This window comes from Numida meleagris, chromosome 6 (genome assembly GCF_002078875.1).
Source record: "Numida meleagris isolate 19003 breed g44 Domestic line chromosome 6, NumMel1.0, whole genome shotgun sequence".
NCBI lineage: Eukaryota > Metazoa > Chordata > Aves > Galliformes > Numididae > Numida > Numida meleagris.
Genome location: NC_034414.1, coordinates 47,481,341 through 47,501,683, shown reverse-complemented (window position 1 = coordinate 47,501,683; position 20,343 = coordinate 47,481,341). Strand labels below are relative to the sequence as shown.

The 20,343-nt window shown below is 43.9% G+C and overlaps 1 protein-coding gene across 4 annotated transcripts in view; it reads left to right on the top strand.

The window, feature by feature from the left end:
• The window catches only part of SYNE3 (spectrin repeat containing nuclear envelope family member 3), an 81,575-nt gene extending 62,699 nt beyond the window's left edge, over positions 1 to 18,876 (top strand). Inside the window, exons 19-20 of one of the 4 annotated variants that reach the window (XR_002440218.1) lie at positions 6,572 to 6,720; positions 6,932 to 12,853. The gene's annotated coding sequence lies outside the window, so the exon portion shown is untranslated. Of the gene's footprint in view, positions 1 to 3,735; positions 3,937 to 6,571; positions 12,855 to 13,384 lie in introns of those variants that run through there. The other 3 variants (XM_021401620.1, XM_021401621.1, XM_021401619.1) reach the window with 3 other exon arrangements.

Genomic DNA, 20,343 nt, shown 5'->3' with positions numbered 1-20,343 from the left:
CGGCTAAGAAATATATGTGTGTGTATAGATGAGGGCTACCCTGAAATTAATGCCTCCTATTTTATTATGTTGGCCCACAATGTCAGAGGCAGATGTTGGTGGTATGGCAGTGGAGGTTGAACCTTCCCACCAATATTCCATCACATTGTGTTGCTGTGTGACAGATGGCAGCAAAGGGGCAGTCTGACAAATAGGTATCTGACATGGAAGCACAGATGAAGCAAAGGTGTGTCACTGAATTTCTCCATGTGGAAAAAATGGTGCCCACTGACATCCACTGATGCTTGCAGTGCAGTGCAGTGTTTTGGGAGATCAAGTGGTGGATGCGCGTGCGGTGAGGTGGTGGGTGGTGCATTTCTGCAGTGGTGTCAGTGACAGTGGGTCACCACCACCGGAGCAGATTTTTACCAGCGCAGCAGGCAGGCTCTTTTTCATCGCTGGCAAAATATACACAGCTAGTGGTGGTGACTATGTTGAAAAATAGTGTTTTGTAGCTGAAAATTTGCTCCATCAAATACTGTTACTGTACTTTTTGCATCTGTGATAGTTTCCATGGAAAGAAATAGGAGGCATTACTTTTGGAGCGACCTACATGCTTGTAATGGGGTGTGTAATTATTGTTCTACTTAAAGAAAGATGACATTCCACTTCAATGTAACTTTCAAGTGCTGCTTTTAGAAGAAATTATGTCTTAAAAGGAAGCCAAGAGTATTTAGAGGTGTGTGTTTAATGAGCTTTAATGAGCTTTAATAAGCTTTGAGTCAGGACTTTGGCCTCTGAAGTGAAAAGCATCCAAGATTATTTCCCATTACCTTCCCAGATCAGACCCTGTGAGAGTTTAACCTGGGAGGCACAGGCTGAGCACCGCCTATTTCTGAAGGTATTTGGGTGCTGCATGTTTTCAGTGTGTGTCCATTCTCAAACAGCAGCTCCTGCTCTGTACACTGGGTTGACCGGAAGTCAGCAGCACCTATTTGAAACCCTGACTGGTTTTGTCTCAGTGAATGCATTGCTTCTGGTCATTGTCATTATTTCCATTTTTTCCTTCTAATTTGTGCTTACCCAGTTTATCAGTGATTCCAAGAGAGTGTCCTGCACCTGCCCAGACTCCAGGCTGCTCTCTTATCTTCTTCTCATCTCTCGGGGTTCGCTGGACCACTGTGAAACAATTATATGAGCAATATCATGGGTGTTGCATTCTTCTTCTGTCATTGTCTGTTGTAATACATAACGCTGTGCTGATGTTAAATGTAGTAGGAGACCCAGAAACTGCATTATTGTTTGCTAGCAATATAACTGACGTGCTGTGCTTCTGCAGAGGACCTGTCCTCACTTCTCAAAGCAGCTGGCTGTCTCGGGCCCAATTTAATGAACAAGGCTGGATTATAAACAACCTTGGGTCCCCTCACCAGCACGCCATCAATCTTACTTCCACCCATTTTTGTGCTTTTGTTTAGTTTTAAGCTGGAAGAAAATTTAAAGAAATGTGCTAAGACTCCCTTCTAGGGTACACAGATATTCCTTATGGTTCACAAAAAAAGGAAGGAATCTACTCTTGTTTTGAACAAAATTAATAAGAGCCTCTAATTAATGTATTTAAAAGTTATCAAGAACAAACTGGGGTGAAGTATAATCAAACCACCCTCCACTTTTAATATAAAAGTCAGCAAAGGTATTCTAAGTGGCATGGAATGAAAATGAGAATTAGCCAGAATTAGAGGTTTATTGATACGGATCTCAATTCCACTGGTGTGCCCCATGTTAGATCACCTGCTCCTGGGCACCAAGAAAACCTGGAGCTGTTCACAACAAGAACACACGCTGTGAACAGTTCTAGTTCTTCAGAGCTCCTCTGTGGGCCCAGGGCTGGCAGTGTGGAGGACCAGAACCCCATGCCCTCTACATGTAGATATCCTGCCTTGAGTTCAGGCCTCCTCCACCAGCCCAGCTTCTCATGAATGCTAGTTTTCAAGTAGAACAGAAATGTTAGGAGCAATTACAGCATGAACATCTCTTCTTGTTTATATATAGTAGCTGATAGCAGAGTCTGTAATAATAATCCGTGCTTATACATGTGCTGTTCAATGTAACCACTGGGTACAAAATACTTTTCAAGTGTCACAGTAACTGGATTGATGTCACTTTTTGCTTGTATGAATAATTATTTGCATTGCAGGGACCAGTACCACTTTTGTCATGTTATTTATGATTTTAAAATACATTTGTGATAAATTAGGCTCATTCCTAAGGTAAACAATACCAGAGCCAAGCAGCTGCCTCTGTACATGTGCATGTTATCACAGCTGATATCAAGTCCAAGGCAGACTCCTTGTCTTGCCCAGACCTTTCCTTAACCTTTCTGGCTTATTCAGGGAAATGTGGACCAGTCTATTTTCTTATAGAAGTGGCTTTTTGAAAAGCTAAACTTATTTTTTAAATCCTTTCTTTGTATGACTATTGATTCAGAAAGACTATAACACTCATATTTTTCTAAACTGCCTATTGCCTGTTGGAAAATAATATATAAATATATATTTTATTCTACAGATTTCCAAGTAGTTTTGAAGACCTTTGTTTTCATATATGTCCTCCTATTTGCTAGAATTATCTCAAGGAGCCATAAACTTCTGTATAATGTCTCTATGAAATCATGTAAAAATAGAACTGCGTAGAAAGGCTGACTTTATTTTTCATTTAAATTGCCAAAGCTAAGTTGTCCTTAGTGTTATTTCACACAAGATGTGCGGAAAGAAATCAGGTCATTTTTTTGCAAGTCTGGGCTGTGTTACGTAGCACTTCCTAAAAAGTCTTGACTGAAAGTCAAGAGAGTTTATGCTGGAAATGGTGCCAGCTCGGGGCCTGATTCTGGAATTTATTCACACTGTTTAGGAACTTATTTCACAAACAGTCCCGTGAAATTTCACAGGACATATTACAAATAAGAGCCTCTGATAGATGAATAGCAATGCCAGACTCGGGCCCTTTTATAAAAAAGAATGAGATCTTTCAGCTGGGGAAGAGGTTATGTTCTCAGTGCCTCAGGACAGCATTTTGCATTCCCTTCTGCACTGCAGACTGTTCCTGTGCACTCTGAACTCATTCTGCAGCTGAAATACTGGATTAAACACCCGATGCATAGAGGAATATGATAGATATTTGCAGTGCAGTCTTGTGGAAATGGCCTGATTTCATTCTTCAGAGCAGCAGTGGGGGCACCTGTGTAGTGGAGACCCACAGTGTGTACTGTGATCTTGGTGGAACGTGGTGGAAATTCTGCTGTCTGCCTGCAAAACTACTGCTTGTTCATCAGCATTGCCAAAAGTGCATTTTCTCAAGTAAAATAATCTGATTCTGTATGACTTTTCTGGGAGTAAAGGGCAGCTGGGTTGTTCTGTGATCAGGCCACATTATTCTGAAAGTTTATTCCTTAATGACAAATAAAATATGATGTGGCTTTGCTGTTGGCAAGCAGGATAAAGAGACTCGAAGTTCCTAACCCTGAGCCCCAGCCTTGTGACTGCGCTGATGCTCCACTCTTACCAATGAACTGTGCTTCCTCAAGTTATAAAATCAGAGTATTTCTTCGCATGTACCCTTTTCTGTAATGAAAAAAATATGTATTTGATGTTGCAGTTATAATGCAGTAAATAAACACATACTTATTTCTTTTTAAAGACTTTTAAGTTGTTCTGGGAGGTGGTTCACATTTTCACTGCATTTATTTCTCATCATCAGAGCATTTGGGCTAACCTGGAAACACCCGGAGCAAGTGAAGCAAAGATAAAATTGCTGCTGCTGGAGGAAGGTTGTGCATATACCTGCTCCATTCTAGCCCTGTATGACTCAAAAGAAAATGCCAGCTTTTCTATAACACCGTGCCGTTGTTTGAATAGAATTCTTCAGAACCCAAAGAAAATATAAATTTGCTAAGTCATATTACAATTCAGTATCATTTATTACGGTGTTAGGCTCTAACACCATCTCTTTCTGGTGCTCCCCTCAGTCCTAAACCTGCTGAGACCTGGTGGATTTTGTTGAATCCTCTGACAACCTAGGTTGCCTTCAGCCCATGCAGTAAGTGAGCAGTGTGCTGCTGTAGCCACTGCTGACATCTCTGAAGACGGATGACTGCAGCAGGCGTGTGCAGATGCGCAGCTCTCATTAGCAGCCAGGCCATTGCCGTTTTCTTTCCTGAGTCTTTATGAGACACAGCCTGCCAAGGTCTCTGACATGAAAGGGCTCCGCAGGCAGTTCCTTCTGGAGGAGTGGGAAACCACTGCGATTTTAGCTTAACCCTCAGGTTGGGTTCCCTGTTGCCTTTATGATCACGCTGATCTTTAGCCAGCCCTTCATGACTTCTCTCAGAATGCGTGTGATGTGGCCCTGTGCCTGCCCATAAGCTGTCTCCCACTAAGGCCCCAGAAGCACAAATGCAAATACTTTGGCTGACCATAGCTGTGTCAAGATCAGACCAGCAGCTCAAATCCCTCCCAGAACAGAACAGTGTAAAACAAGGGAAAACTATGAAGGGAGGCAGATGCATTGCTCTCAGGGCTGCAGCCAGTGTGTGAAAGAAATCTATTTGTTTTTTTTTAACTTTTGAAAAGCATATTTTCATCTTGTAGTTTCTTTTTTTTGTGGAGCCAGAGGCCAGGTCCTCTGGAACCAGTGAGGAAAGTTGGGATGACTCAGTTTTGTCTCAGACGCTGTACATAGACTAGAGAAGGCTGTCTTCCAGTAGGGAGGAGACAAACGGGCCTGGAAATAGATTAAACAGCTCATGTTTGTCTGGTGGATGAGTATTCTGTTGATCAAGTACAGACTGCAAACAACTCTGCAAACAACTCAGCAGGAGCGATACAGCCAAGGAGAATTATTATAAACGTTTCAGAACACTGAAATACTCTGAGCAGGTTTAAATCTCATCAGTCATATATTACTGGGTTACCTGTTTTAGATAGCAACCCCACTTGGAGAATGGAAGTATCTGTTTAGGTTGCAGCAGCAAACAGTGGCAAGTTCAATGCAAAAAATACTAGGAAAGACTCCTAAGTGGAGTAAATCAGCCCAGCTGCATTGAAGCTGTTGGAAATAAATCAGTTTACAGGAGTAAGAACCTGGCTTGTAGTCAGGAAGAATCTTACTGAATGGTTAAAATCTCTTCATTTAGAGAGCTTTCCTCTGCCATACGCCTGTGTCCTAAATTGTATCTGCACGAAAGTCTTTGTCAGTGTAATGAGGTCATTTTGGATGTGAGCATTCATTATGAGATTAGGTAAATTAAGGGAAAAAATGCATCATTAACAAAGTCTTAAATAAAGGAGGATGGAGCAAGGTTACAGAATGAGAACTATTTAAATAAAATCAATCTCATCCCCGGAGAGCTAACGGAGAGTGGCTTTCCATGGACAAGGGCTGATGGGGTGCCAAAGCTGAGCTTTGTGGCCATGAGTGATTAAAAGCAGTGGCTGGGGTTTTCCAGGTTAATATTTCAGTCTTTCTAAGTTTCATTCTCTGACATACCACGAACGCAGCCTCTGCATCCAGCATCAGAAAAACTCCCCGATAAACACGCATTGCTGGAGCAAATGAAACTGAAGTTTCATCCGGTTTTACTGTAGCACTCGTGGTATTAAGAAGGATTGTAATATAATCCTCTTCGATGAATAACCCTAACAGATGTTATCGGGGTTGCTCTGTATGAGCTGCGGACCTCTCTCTAGAACTCCCTCTGTGGCGGTCCTGTTCATAAATTGTCCTAATGGGCTGCCTGCACCGTCCGCTGCCGCAGCAGCATGAAAGGGGCGGCTATAGGCAGCCTTGAAAGCCCACATTATTCCCATCTGGTTTGCATTACAATGCTGCTAAATATTTCATGCTTTTTGTTTTACAAACAAATAAGAGCAGAACTAATCTTTTTGTTTAATGTTCCTTGATTGACGTTTGAGCGGGGAAGAAAGTTGGAGTTTTGTGTATTTTGTTGTGTTTTGTGGTTTTTGTTTTTTTTTTTTCATTTCAGATCTTAACATGGCTCTGCAAAAGCTTTTAGTTGAAAATAGAGCAGATCTCCCTCAGCTTTTCTGGTGGGCTTTTTATGGCACCATTAATGCATAAAGAGATACTGGGGCAATCTCGATGATGAACGTGCTGTTCAATCAGCTGGGAATTCTTCACTTGCAAGGAGATAACTCGATGAAGTGCAGACAGAAACAGGGAGCAAACGCTGACTGCTGTCAGCTGCACAATGCTGGGGCTGCTGAAGGCACAGCGGCAGTCTGTGCCTCTGCCCTTCCCCAGCACCCTGCCCTGGTCCCCATACACAGATCCAGAGTGATGTGCTCAGCTGTGGGGCCACAGGTGGGCTTAATCCCCTTGGCTTTATGTGGTGGTGACCAGAGCATCATAACCTCAAGGTGCAGGACTGATTGTGAGCAGCATGTGGGCAGCATGTGCCCATGCAGCCACATTCAGCCCTGGCACGGGGTCTGCAGGGGGACAGAACCCCCCCGGGATCACAGCTGCTTATAGAAATGTGAACCAAAGGCTTCAGGTGGTTTTCTCTGCATCCCAGGTAAGCCTCACCATGGAGTGGGGCCTCTCAGCTACTTCTCAGCATCAGCTGCTGCATCTGACTTTGGGAAAAATACCTCCACTTGGCTTCCCACAGCTGCCCATCAGACTGTGCTGTCCATCAGGCCCGATCTCAGGATCAGACATAAGGTAGGAAAAGTCACTCCAAAAAGGCCAGCTGCTCAGAAAATGTGAGTACTGCCTCTCTCAACCAGGCTGTGCAAGAAGGTGACAGTGTGTCAGCATGGACAGTTAAACAAACACACTACGTTTTACTCCGTAGTAATATATATATCACTGCATAAACAAAAAGAGGTTTGTCAGGTTCACTTGGGAGCTGAAATCTCTGTGGTTGTTGCAGGAGGAAGGTTTCTCCAATGCCTGATGCATCAGACATCCCATCCCTTCCTCCTGCCATCGTTTACATGGATTCAGAGGCAAAGTGAGCACTGACCCCTGTGCCAGCTTGCAAGGAGGCTTCATGGCTACACTGAACAAGGTGCACAAGCAGTAAAATCACCGCTTTCTGTAGTTTTTTCTTATTTTTCTAGCATTTTCTTCCACTTGAGGCAATCTGAGAGTCTAATTCCCAACAGTCCTCTGTGAATTCTGCTAATTACTATTGCCCAAGCAGAACACTGCAGTTCTTGAGTATCTCTCTGCAATAACACACAATAGTTTCACTCAGGTCTGTAAAAATAAATCGTAATTTATAAATGCTGCAGTCCCTTGCATTCAATCATTTTCATTCTGGACTTCGACTTTCCATTTAAAAAATTTCAAATCCAGGAATAGCAAATGCCGAGTCATAAAAGCTTAGGAAATGGGGAGAATCCAGAGTGCAAGGCAGCATTATGGCGTCTGATCTGCTGTCTCTGATAATACCCTCGCAAGACAGGGTCCTTTTTTTTTCCATTCCTAACAAATGAATTGCAGCATGTATGAAATCTCCAAGGGCCATCTGTGACTGTAATTCATTTACTGACCATATTATGGAACAGATTTTCCAGTGAGTTCAAAACCTGGGGCTGAAGGGAGGACGGGACCAGTATGAAGAGACGGATCTGCGATCCATATCTAAAAATAAAAATATTATTCAATTGTCATACTTGATGGATAAAGTGTCTAATGCATTGGGCAAAACCATAGCAACCAGATAAATATGTTTAAAACATTTAATTTTGATACATTGAGTTGAAGCAGGAGCTTATCGAAGCTGAAACTAAGCAGACATATTCTAAGTTCCTAAAAGCCCCTGATTTTGTTTAGTTTGGAAGAAATGCTGCCGGAGATAAGCTGGAAGTGAAGAGGAAGCTGGGCCCTGTGCACATGGAGAGGCTCTGACAATCAGAACCAGCAGATCCTGCCTGTTTGTATTGACCATATTGTTGGTACCCACTGAAAAGCTTCATGTTTTGCAGCTGGTACTGGGGTTCTTCAAAAAATATCTTTCTCTCAAGCCAGCACAACCACTTCCTTCTTCTTCCTCCTCTTCCAAAGGCTGCAATCCTACTCGCTGCACCTTGCTCACAGAGTGCCAAGGGGTATCAGCTGGATACCCTTGGGTGGAGTGGGAATGCCAGGAAAAAGTCCAGCAGCTCAGCCCAGGGCTCCTGAGGGGATCCTGGGCTCTCCATCAGCACACAGAGTGCCCCAGGGGGCAGCTGGGTCTGACATAGTCTAATGCCACTAATCCCACTGCATGGATACTTTCAGCATGAGCATCGCGGCACATTAAGGATGAAGTGGCTGCAGATTGTATTTCTCTTTTGCCTTTACATACACAGAAGACAAAATACCTCGCACAGTGTCATAATGTCAATTATGGGCTTTAGGTCAGGATTATGCAATGCTGGCAAAACCTTTGATGACAGGACATGGTTTGTACCTCCTCTCTTTTGACAGTGACAGGGTCCAAAGGACTGGCATGGAGCTGTGTCAAGAGGAGAGTCAGGTTGAGTGTTAGGAAGAGTGATCACCAGAGGGTAGTCAGTCTGTGTCCCAGTCAGCACGGTACCAAAGACATGATGCTGCCCCAAAGGGCTACTCCTTGTGGTGCTCAGCCTGCCTGGCCTTGGGAACACAAGTGGCAACAGCCAGCGTGCGCATTGCTGGTGATTCCTCCAGGACAGAGAAGAGGTGTTTCATTTCTTACAATAGGCAACAGGTCAAGAGAAGAAGGCTTCAGGTAATTAGGGGGAGGAGAAATGTAAGCTTCTACCTTGGTGCTGCTTTACTTCCTACCTCCAAAAATAGAAGTCAATGTCTTGGAGAGCCATGCTGGAACAAATTAGCAGTCCAGTGTAGCAAGCATCACTGTGAACATTCATCTTGTCCTGTGACTGTCTGGAATTCACTTCCCTCTAGCTTTTCTTGCATAAATTTTGGAGAAAAAATGCGTTCATTAAAAATCAAGACTAATGTTAGGGCACAGGGAGCGCTTGCTTGCATTTGTGTGAACCCATTGATATTGGAGAGGAGAGAAAACAAGAGTACTTATGCTGGCATTGAACAAGCACCTAACATCTAACAACCATCGCATTCTAGGATGCATGCCATGCTGCACACTTTTGGCTCAAACTCATGCAACAGGAAAAGGATCATGCCTGTATTTATGTGCATTGCTATCAGCATCTTTTTATGAGGAGCGTGGGCACTGTAACGAGAAGCCCATGAGATCTAGGAGCCACAGCCTAGTCAGGCCAAGTGTGCCCTACAGGAGCCTTTGTGACAAGGATATCACCCAGGAGAAGGGTGCTGCATGAAGGCATATAAGACTGGCCTACAATCTGCAGAATAAGAAGTTATTGGATTTAATTACTTTATTTATTTTTTTGAGGCCTAGACTGGTCAGACCTCCTTGGAGGGGCCCACATGCTGACTTTGCATGCAGTCATGATCTCTATTTGTACCTCCAGACTGTACCATTGCTAAAGGGAGCTCTTTTTGGGCACACGTGTGGGTACCCACAAGTCTGTGCATGCTCCCTCAGAGAACAGGGCAGGCTCCACTTCCATTGCTCCTCTACTGAGGCCTGTGACACTTGCATTTAAATTCCATCACATCCTGCAAAACCTCTGCTGATTCAACCAGCCAAAACCAGCTGCTATTTCATGTCTCATTTGAAATAGCAGTGTTTACTTTAATTCTTGAGAGTGTCACAGATAATCTGTGGTATGGACTCCTCATTTTCCATGCACTCCAAAACCACACAGTGTCACGTACAGCTGTGGTGCTGCACAAGAGTGAAATCAATATGTTTGGCTCAGACAGAAAGAGATAAAGGTTTGATGTGCACTTTCCTGTAGGAATAAAGGAGGAAGGGATGAGAAGAATCTTACTATAACAGAAATGTGAGGATTTTGGAGACTCACAGGAGGATAAAGGAATCTGAAATCTGTCAAGTAAAGAGGGATCTGTTGCCTTCCTAATGCAGGGGGATCTAATTACTGGTTTTGGGTTTTTTTGCCTTTCATTATAAAGCAACTATTGCAGGGCATAAATGACCTTGTAGACACACATGATACTGCTGCCAAAAAACATATCCATTATCAAGTAATACATTTTCTGCTTGTATAGTTCCAGTGTTCTCTTTTGAAAAGCAGTAAGTTCTCTTCTGACTGCCTTATCACATTTCAGGATGCCTTTAGTCATGGGACTCTGCCTATTCAGTAGTTCATGTCAGTTGTATTTCAGTAAGCAAAACTTTGGGTTCTTTCAGCATCGCATTCTTGCTCCCCAGGGATGGAGGTGTCAGACTTGCTACTTCTCCCACTAAAATACATCTGAGGTTTGCTATTGATTTCATGGAGGTCACAAAGGCACAAAATAATACATCTTGAGACCCAGCCTCTTCAGAGCTAGGCCAGTTCACACCACCCGAAGTGTCTTATTCAAGAAATCAGGAGTTAAAAGAAAATCAGACTTTGGGAAAACCGAAAAGTTGGAAGCAGTTATCGAAGTGGGCCTGCAGAATTTTAAGGTAGTCAAATGGATGGCTGTATCACTGCATAACTTATATATCGTGAAACCTTGGTATCTGATAGGGAGAAAGTTTAGACTGAAGTCAGACAACAGTTCTTGATAAACAACAATGGAAAAGAACAAGCGCTAGAAGCCATCTTTCCCAAAAGGACTTTTCAAAGTTGAACATGCTCAGCATTTTGACTATGTCTGTACAAGTAAATTAAATGTTTGCAAGACAAATCCCTGGAACTGAAAGGAATGTCATGACCTAGTGTGAAACCGGGTGGCTGCAACTCAGTGCCTATGGGGTAATCCCTGGCCAGCCCTCATTCCCGAGCTGTTCCCAGCAGCTGCTCAGGGCTGTGTTACTCAGCATCCAGGCTGCAGGCCATCCCAACAGGCTCCCCAAGTGGACAACCAAGCAGTGGGAATGGTCACTGCAGAAAGAAGTACTGTAGATGCAGCTTAGATACCCAGGTTCAGGTATGTACTTTGGTCTCTGATACCTAAACTTGGATTTGAGTGCTTTGCTTTGAGATACATTAGGTACCACAATAATAAAAGATTATAACTTTGTTAAGAGCAGAAAAAAATATTCACTATTTTTGGGTTAGAGAGTGAGCGTTTTGTTTACTCAAAATAACTCATAAATGCGAGTTGTGCCCTTAAGAATATAGCTACTTGCTTTCATTTAAGATAAGTTAGAACTGCTATTGTTATTTTGTCCCACATTTTAGTCAAAGATAATAACGAAAGGGGTGGTAGTGGTGACGGTTATTGTTATTGTAAAGCATTCAGAAATTTCAGTCCTGTAGGAGATGAAACACCACCAAGATGTGTGATAAAACTTCCAACTGCACGTTTGCAACAAAAGAATAAGGAAAAAAAAAGGTTTGCAACAAAGAAGTCCCAGAAACACAGAAAGTAGTTTCGATATTTTCAAAAATATGTTTCTTTTTACAGCCTGTCTGTTAGGATAACCTTCCCAGCTGTGCTGAAATATTCAGTATCCCACATTCACACCAGGAGTATTAATGGCCTTTGCAACCTGGAGGAAGGCACATAATCCTTGTCACTTTGTGTTTTTCCCAAACTCTAGTGTTCAGCATGTACTCACTTTAGATACTTCAGGTTTTCTTGGCCTAAGAAAGAAGTGCAGTGTCATCACCAGGCTGGCTTTTCGTGGCTCTTTGCTCCAGTCTCACCTCCCACCCATCCTCTCGGTACATGGATGAGGGCAGCATCTGAGCAGGCTTTAATAGAATTCCAAGCTGTTGCTCAAGAGGCTAGACAAATGAAGCTTGTCCACTTCAACAGCAAATACATTGGCTTTGGCATGATCAAGGTTACTTTTAACTTCTGGTTGCAGAGGAGGCCAGACTGTTCTTTTGCAGGATCTGAGGTGACCTGTACCTAGATCACTGTGATCTGGGAAATAAGAAATAAATGAGAGAAGATCTCCTTCAAGGTTCATCCTACCTCACAGAGGTACAAAGGGTGACCTTGTGCCTTGCCTGGAATTACCCAGCAGTTCAGAGCCTCAGGATAACAAAGATGGCATGATGGGTCCTTCATGAGAAATTCAGATTTGGGGATGGTAGAGATATTCTTGGGACCAGAAAATCCTTCTTGGACCAGCGTTGCCCTGGGGAGATGTGCAGCTCGTGCTCTAGGGAAAGAGGCACCCAGGAGCCAGTAGCTTTGTCTGGAGGCTGTGATTCCTGTGACCCTTCCAGTCTTGCTTTTGACCTGGGTATGGCTCAGTCAGATCACCTGGAAACTCCTGGAAAATCCTTCCTTCCTTCTTTCAGGTGTATTTGTATTAACATTTATTTTGTTGCCTTTTTTTTTTTGTTAATCTGAGTTAGACTGAAGCTGCAGTATGTGTTTGTGAGGGGTGAAAGGGGACTTTACGAATGCCCTTAGCCCCAGAAAACGCTCCATCAGAATTACCTTATATTGCACACAGGATATGTACTTCATTTAGGAAAGACAACTTGAATGATGGGTGGATTTTTATGTCTAATAAAGCATTAACCATGATCTAAGCTCTTCCTGTAGCTAAAGATTTTAGAGTGTCTCTTTCCTGTGTGGATTCTCTGATGTCTTACATAGCTGACCTCATGCTGTGTGATTTCCCTTCCTGGGCTGTTAATAGCATCTCTCTCCTCTACCTGCCTGCTTCTTTAACACAGAAATTGTAGGAGCTTCGATTGTTGTGATTCCCACTCCTCTATCTAGATTTGATTGAAACTGGTCCATGCATTCCAAAAGGAAGGGCAGACAGACATGCAAACACGCACACAGAAACACTGTGTGATCCCATAAGCCTTTTTATCCAAGATAAAAATAGAAAACCAATGAAATATCCAAAAATGACTTTAAAAGATCAGGATTAGTCTGGAGACAGGCTTGTTCTCATCTGCAGCATTAAGCATCAGCTTTCTGCTGACTGCCCTCTGCATGCCCGCAGGGTGCTGGGCAGCGCACTGGCTCAGGAGTGGATGTGGGCACCAGCACATTCAACCATCACCTTGTTGCATGAAAGACTTGTTCACAGGTGCCAGTGTTATATTTGAGGAGGAAAAAGGAACTGGAAACCTGCAGCATCACTACCAGCTGATGTGCCTGCAACATCACACCAAGGCTTCCCCAGAAAACTCTCCCCAGGATGACAATCCCATCAGTCTGTGAGACACTGAGTCCATCTCTCTTCTTTCCCAGTGTACCCCAGTGGAGTGTGGCCAATCCCAAGTAAAAAGCCAGTTTATTGAGGAACAGCTTTTCTTCAGGCACATGATCTGCTTTTATCTGTCTAGCTAAAGCCTTGGATTTCTTGGTTTTGCAGAGGGTCCTGAGCCTTTTCCATTCCGCCTGCCACTTGTCACAAAGGTTTGGTTGTGCTACCAAGCCAAATGGAGATGAAGAAAAGCACCCAGACTGACTCCACAAGAGGTCCTGAAGGTGAGGGAAACATCAAGAAAAGCAGGAGGTGTAACTCAGCCAATACAAACATGTAAGAAACCGCGCAAGGGCTCAGAAGAGAAACCAGATTGCTGTTGAAATAGCTGGTTAACATTTTGTCTGGAAGCACAGCTTCAATAAAAAAGGTAAGGAAACCAGCTAAGGACCCCCAATGGCAAACATATTTATTGAGAATCCAATAAAAGTCTCAGAACAAATAGCCTGAAGGACCTGTAGACACAGCCTCTGCTGTAATAAAAATGCAATACAAGGCAACAGGGAAATGGTAAGGGAAAAGGGCTGCTCCATGAGAAAACCAAACAGGAATCCCAGAGCATAAGGCCTGGAGACACAGCCTGGGATGTAATAAAGTCACTGCCATTAGGGAAAAAGAAAGAAAAACAAAACATCCAACAGAGGCACAAAGCAGCCCCAGATACCCCAGCTAGTCTAGAAAATCAGCACAAGTTGCCGTAAAAACACATGGGAAAATAAGAAAGGAATAATGGCTGCAAAGCAATCGATGCCGGCAGGTACTGCAAGTCCACAGGAAGCAAAGTCAGAGGCAGTAAAGATTGAGGGTACCTAGGAGACGAATCTGCTAAAGGTGACAAAACAGAGGTTTCGGAGGGACTCAACCTCTGTGTAGAAGAGAGGTTTGCATTGAATGCAAACCCACACCTTACACCGAGCAGCAATCTGTATTTTATTTATTGTGGTCAGCAAAACATCTCGGGAGGTGCAAAAATTGGTTAGAGGATTCCTAGTGTATGAGGACAAGAAAAGTGGTTTCAGAGACATATGTTGGCTCCAAGGGTTTGACCTGTACCAGCATATTGTGAGATTCTGTGAATTGTAAAAGCAGACAGAAAAACAGGCAATTATTTAACATCATATTTATTGTGATCAGAACTGGTGGTGAAAATGACAAGTAGGAATTCATAGGAATACACATGATTTTTTGGTACATCATTAAGGAAAACAGGCAAGTTGAGAAGGAAGGTGGTTTTCACTTTCTACGGTTGCGTGCTGCAGGTCATGGCGACAAAAGCACAGTTGCCCATGATGAGGTGAATCCTCAGGCTGTATCCTGTGGCTGGGGACAGGCAAAGTGCTGCCAGGAAGAGTGTACGGGCAGGAGAAGTCCATGCTGGCATCTCAGCAGCATGTCCTCACAGCTGCGGGCAGTTCAGAGAACTCCCTGCACAGAATAACAGCAATAGCCTCCAGGAGCTAGCAGAAGCAAGCCTCAAGGCGCACTGATTGTTTAGATGGTGAACAATACTTGTTAATGTGCTGAGATTTTGAGCCTCATCAAAAATATCATTCTTCTCGTGCAAAGAGGTTTTGACTTTTTTTTATTTATACTTCTGGAACAAACTCAGTTGACTACCTTAGAAACGTGTTAGAAGTTGACATCAACAAAGCATCCCTTTGCTTACAAGCCTCTTCACTAGGAAACCTAGCTCTGACACCACTGAGACCACTGAGTCCCCTTGTCAAGTTTTACTTGGAACTGCTGGCAAATATGTGTTTTTTTCAGCAGCTCTGCTTCCACCTGTTTCTTAGCTCTATTTCTTGCATGAATCCATCCAAACTGCCTACATTCCTGAAATCTGATGTCCTGAACTAGACTATTGCAGACCTAGGTTGCAGTAGTCCTGGAATTTGCTTGGCATACAGTTTAAAGATCAAGAATGGTGTTTTTAAAATTTCTGAATTATTCTTTAGCCTAGCAGGCTGCTCCTTGCAGCCTAGATCCCTCCAACTCCCTTTGATACCTTGGGGTAGATCTGCCCTCCTCAAGTTATTCACAGCATCACTCTTTGCCAAGGAAACTGCAAGTTCCAGCCACCTCTTCCAGCTGTCACACCACCTGATGCATATTTATCCATCACTCCCCACACAATTTCCATCTGCTGCTATGCCATGAAGTGCTCCAAGGACATGGTGTCTGTAGTTCACAAAGCCATGCGTGTAGGGGTGCTCTCATCACACGCAGGTCTGGAAAGAGGAAAACCTGAAAAGACCCATTACAGCAAAAAGGTTAAGCTGTTATGTCTGTGGTCCAAAAGGGCGGTGAGCTGAGCTCATTCCACCAAGTCTCTTGCTAATCTGAAGCTCTCATGGGTGTGAAATATTATCAGCTGTTAGAGTTATTAAGCAGCGTTAACCAGGTAGTGCATGCACTGAGCTATGTTTAAGGTTAACTGTGCCATTAAGGGCTTACAAACTCAATTAAAGATTTTAGTGCTCAACAGTTAATGGTTAATTTCTGCAGATGTCCTGTTTCCAATTACTATTCATATATAATGGAAGCAGCATGGCATCACACTTCAACTCAGACAGACCTATTTTTTTTAATATATTTTATACCAGCAGAAGGTTTCACTTAATTGCGTAATACCCAATATTTAGTATTCCTGGAGTGTCTTTGAAATCCCTCTTAAATCCCAAGTCTTTTCACCTTTCTTCTTCTATTATTATCACCACTGCCTACGTCACCTGTGCTCATCAAGCCCTGCCAGGACAGGGACATGTTCTCTGTGTCACATTGAGACCCTGTTGCCCAGTGGAGAGGAAGACACATTGAGAGATGTGCTTGCGCCTTTCTGCACCTCATGGTCACGTAGCTTTACTTTTTTCTATCACTGTCTTTCACTGGAAATAACATGAGGATCTCACAACTCCTGAAATGTATCAGAATCATAGAATCATTTGAGTTGGAAGGGACCAAAGGATCTCAAATACAGAGCCTAAACCTGAGTCTGCTGAGCTTCAAAAATTTTAAGCAAATCGATCTCTTTGTAAAACCAACTCTGATAAGAGAGGGTTTCACTAAATCTGCAGACTGAGTTAACTGGAGAGCTCTGAGTCCTGGAGTTACATCCAGGTGGGAGGAAACCTGCTACTGTCAGTAATGAGAAAGGGCTAATAAATCACCGCTCAACTAATGAGACAAATAAATTCATAACGGGAAGCTGCATTCTTACCAACTCACCCATTAGGAAAAATCAATTCCTTTCTATACATGCAATTATGATATTCCTCAAGAGAAATATTCTCATTTCAGCAAAGAATGTGAACACATACCTAACCCTGCACATGTGAGCAAATCAATGCTTATCATTAACTTTAAGTAAAAAATATAATTAAATTGAAATTAAATCTAAATTACTTTGGAAAATATGAGCTCAAAATTCAGTCATTTAAATGCCATGCTGAAGTGAGGCCTTGGGAAAAAAAGGATGCAGGGAGATGCACACAGTGCTAGGCTTGCAGCACCCTCTGAGCTGGTTTCACAAGCACTTTCAGCCATCTGATGACTGTACTGCTATTAAAAAAGCACGTCCCACTTCATGCCCCTGCCATGCTTTCCCAACTCAACAGTCATCTGGCTGTTGGACCAACTGAACCAGCAAACAGGTCTGGATGAGAAAGAGTCCTACAAAAATAAGCTGATGGTTTTCAGATGGGTGTGTTCTCTCATTCATGTAACTATATAGCCACACACGAGACAGAGGGGTGTGGGGACAGGGGTGTTCGCATCTCTTCTGGTAACCACACAACCTTTAGTCAGTCAAGCTGCTAAGGAAACCTCATACGCCCCCACATCCTGTGACAAAGTTCAACTCATTGGAGAGGTTTTTCACCCCAACAGTCATTTCTGATGTGCTGCATTTTATGTGAAATCGTGGCTCTTTGAGTCATTCTTTCAGGTAGAGGAGAATTTCTGGAGGATATTTGAGGAGATTATGTTCTTTGAGATTCACTGCATCAGTGCTTCCCTATGGCTACATAAGCTATAGTTAGTCTCTGCAGAAAAGATGTGAGCCACCCAATGGTAGAGATCTCCTGATTTTTCCCAAGAAAAAAATCAACAGGAGCCATTAACTTCACTCAACCACTGCAAACTGGAAAAGAGAAGAAGTTAACAGAAGAGAGATTCATCTTCAGCTATTGATTCCAAGAGGCAGTAAAAAGTTCATACGATGGTATGTCTGAAAATTACAATGGACACAAGAGATGGTTGGGGCCCAGACCTCACGTGGGCATCTCTGTCATTTTGGGGTGAGAGCTGTCCATTTCAGGTGCATGGAGTTTTTAGTGTGCAGGTAGTGCTGCTCTGAGCAGAAGTCCCAACACTGGTGACTGTCCAGAAGCCGTGGGAGAAACTCCAGGATGATGTAAGGTCCTTCCTAATCCTTCTTGCTCCAAACATAAGGGACTCTTTTTTTACCTTGGCATCTCCCACAGAATTACAGACTATTGGGCAATGTGAAATGCCCCACACATCTCCCAGCAGGGTGAGAGCAGTGCACGCAAGGCTGCCAATGAAGAGCAGATGAGAGGAGGAATGAAGCATGTACGACAGCTATTAGTCATGTCCCTCGTGACATCAGTGGATGAAGTTCACAGAGGCAGTGCAAGCACAAGCAGCGTAGGACAGATCCAAATCCAGAACGTTTATCTATTAAAGGACTGACTGACTGGCTGACTTTCTCATTCATTTAAGTTGGTGGAGATGGAGGAACAGACAATCCTGCCTGAGGACTTGTTTCCGCTCAGTACCGAGGACCTCGCTGAAGACATCTAGTTTTATCAAGTATTTATTTTACAATAGGGGTGACACCTTTAACCAAGACCAGGCCACCCGAGTAGAAAATAACTCCACCTCCCTACGAAGAGATAAAATCAGCTGAGGACTTGAAAGGGTTTCTAAGACATAGTAGGATTTCTCTTTCCTTTTTCCTGGGTGGAAACTCAGAAAAGCACTCAAGTGAGTGGCAAAGTGTCTCACAAGTATTTTGTATAATTTGGCAACCACTATGTTCCACATCTAATTTCATTGCAGTATACTGAATACTTTTTTTTTTTTACAATGGTTTTGCACCTTTAACAACATGTTGATTATTGCATTTTGAAACAACTCGCGTACTCCTCTCAGAAAAACCCAAGTGAAAATTTCATTTAGAATGGCAACACCTGGAGAAAATCAACATCACGTGACTTGTAGGCACTTCTAAACAGGAAATACTCCATTTATTTTTTTAGCTGTGTTTGTGTAATAAAGTCTAGCATCCAAGTGTGAGCAACACATTTTCTTGTTTTATTAAACAGCATGAAAGGATTTATTACTTCTCCACTGAATGCACTTCTGGCACCAAATGGGGCTGGACAATAATTGTCAGGCACTGAGTTTAACATTACGAGAAAACACCTTTGGTGGAGTTCAGAGTTTATTGTATAATGAAAAATACACCTAGATGGTGAGGTTTCCTTTGAGAGTTTGCTCAGTGAGTGTAATCTCAGCTATTGCTGCCTAATAAATTGGATTCTTTGAAACAGAAATTAAAGCACTGGAAGCATACCTAAGAAGGCTATTTTTTTTTCCTCCTCCAGCCACGTGAAAGAGAATAAAAATACAGGAAAAGGTGAACATTTATTTCGCGATTCAATCTGACAGGGCTGCGGGATGCTCTCACAGAGCAGCGTGTCATGCTCGGGGATTTTCTTGCCCTGCTGCACTGTCCCTGCAGTCCCACTTCACCCAGAGCTGGGTGAAGAGGATTTTCCTTTCTCTATGTTTTATTCTCCTCCTTGGAAGGGAAAGGTGCCCTGGGCAGGAGCCGTGAGGATGGACAAGGCTAAACAGCAGAACTTGTCTGGCTTTTTGTGGGTATGTGGCCTTCTCACATCTTCATGAGCCGCCTGAAAGTGGGATATGGTTAAACCCAGAGCCCTGCTTTAGAAGCTGAAGAGAAGGGGCCCAGTGCTGTGCTGGCAAGCACCTCGTACCGATGGGTAGCAGAGCTTTGCGCTGTGTCTCACCCTCGCAACTGCTACTCAGTGTGGGAACAAGGCCCTGTGTGTGTGCCTCCACGCTCCTGGGCTGACCGTTCTCCCCAGGGTCTCAGCAGAGCACTGCAGCTCGCAGCACACGATTAGTTTTCTGCCGAGACCGGCAGTGCATGTGTCAGGGCTTTCGGGTTAACTACAGAAATGAGAAAACGCTTTACGTCATCCCCAAATTAGAAGTTCTGACTAATGACAGAGCTCTCCCATTAAGTGCGTTCCTCAGAGCGAGGCGGAGGGCTCCGGGTGCCACAGCACGTCCGGGCTGCACCCGTCGGGAGGTGGAGGAGGTGGGGGCCCCGAGTAGGTGTGAGCCCCGAGTACCCCGGGGGCGCTTTCACCCGCCCCGTTCTGCCCACGCTGGCCGCAGCGGGAGCGCAGTTCTCGGCGCCGCCAGAAGAGGGCAGCGCTGCCCCGGCCGCCAGGCGCTGGGCACAGCCGGGCCGGGCCCCAAATGGCGGCGGGAGGGTTTGCAGAGCGTTTGGGAAGATCGCTGAGATCATCTAGTCCAACCACCAACCCACCAGCACCATGCTCACCAGTCGTGTCCCTCAGTGCCACATCTCCACGTTTCTTGAACACCACCAGGGACAGTGACTCCACCACCCCCCTGGGCAGCTTGTACCAGTACATCATCTTATTTTCCAGATAATGCATCAACTTCTACACCAACTCTGTGTAACAAACCAGGACGGCATCCAACACAGGATCAGACTTATGCACATCAGCTTAGCAAGAGGTTCATGAGCCTTGTTCTTCTCCCAGTGCTGATCTTAGCTCCAGGAGAGGATGCTGGACCAGGTACCCTCTTGGTGCACCCAATCCACTGATTCCAACCTCCCATTTTCCACAGGGAAAAAGAGCTGCCATGTATGCTTTCTTAAAATAGTGTTTACTGTTTCTTTCAGCTGCTTTTTGTGAGTTCAAGTGATCCCTTTCATTTTGCTGCACTGCAGATGCCATTGGCAATGCACAAGAACCACAGGT